The sequence below is a fragment of the Arachis ipaensis genome, chromosome B9, assembly GCF_059453495.1.
Source record: "Arachis ipaensis isolate K30076 ecotype BB chromosome B9, ASM5945349v1, whole genome shotgun sequence".
Taxonomy (NCBI): Eukaryota; Viridiplantae; Streptophyta; class Magnoliopsida; order Fabales; family Fabaceae; genus Arachis; species Arachis ipaensis.
The window spans coordinates 38,764,011-38,764,955 of NC_142444.1; the positions used below are offsets into that span (position 1 = coordinate 38,764,011).

General features: G+C 41.9%; 1 non-coding gene across 1 annotated transcript; it reads right to left on the reverse strand.

The window, feature by feature from the left end:
* LOC148544366 (small nucleolar RNA R71) lies at positions 1 to 104 on the reverse strand. Its single transcript, XR_015901063.1, has one exon. It is a non-coding gene; the product is annotated as a small nucleolar RNA R71 (small nucleolar RNA).
* Between the last annotated feature and the right edge of the window lie 841 nt (positions 105 to 945).

Below are 945 nucleotides of genomic sequence, written 5' to 3' on the forward strand. Positions count from 1 at the left end.
AAGCTTAGAGCTGATGTTCAAACCTTCAGACAGAAAGAAGGTGAATCCCTCTATGAAGCTTGGGAAAGATACAAACAGTTGACCAAAAAGTGTCCTTCTGACATGCTCTCAGAATGGACCATCCTGGATATATTCTATGATGGTTTATCTGAGCTATCAAAGATGTCACTGGACACTTCTGCAGGTGGATCCATTCACCTAAAGAAAACGCCTGCAGAAGCTCAAGAACTCATTGACATGGTTGCTAATAACCAGTTCATGTACACTTCTGAAAGGAATCCTGTGAGTAATGGGACGCCTATGAAGAAAGGAGTTCTTAAAGTTGATACTCTGAATGCCATATTGGCTCAGAATAAAATATTGACTCAGCAAGTCAATATGATCTCTCAGAGTCTGCATGGAATGCAAGCTGCATCCAACAGTACTCAAGAGGCATCTTCTAAAGAAGAAGCCTATGATCCTGAGAACCCTGCAATAGCAGAGGTGAACTACTTAGGTAAACCTTATGGAAACACCTATAACTCAACATGGAGAAATCATCCAAATTTCTCATGGAAGGATCAAAAGCCCCAACAAGGCTTTAATAATGGTGGAAGAAACAGGTTTAGCAATAGCAAACCTTTTCCATCATCAACTCAGCAACAGACAGAGAACTCTGAACAAAATGCTTCTAATTTAGCAAATCTAGTCTCTGATCTATCTAAGGCCACTGTAAGTTTCATGAATGAAACAAGGTCTTCCATTAGAAATCTGGAAGCACAAGTGGGCCAGCTGAGTAAAAGGATCACTGAAATCTCTCCTAGTACTCTCCCAAGCAATACAGAAGAGAACCCAAAAGGAGAGTGCAAGGCCATTGACATAAGTGCCATGGCCAAACCTGTGAGGAGAGGAGAAGACGTGAATCCCAAGGAGGAAGACCTCCTGGGACGTCCAGTGATCAATAAG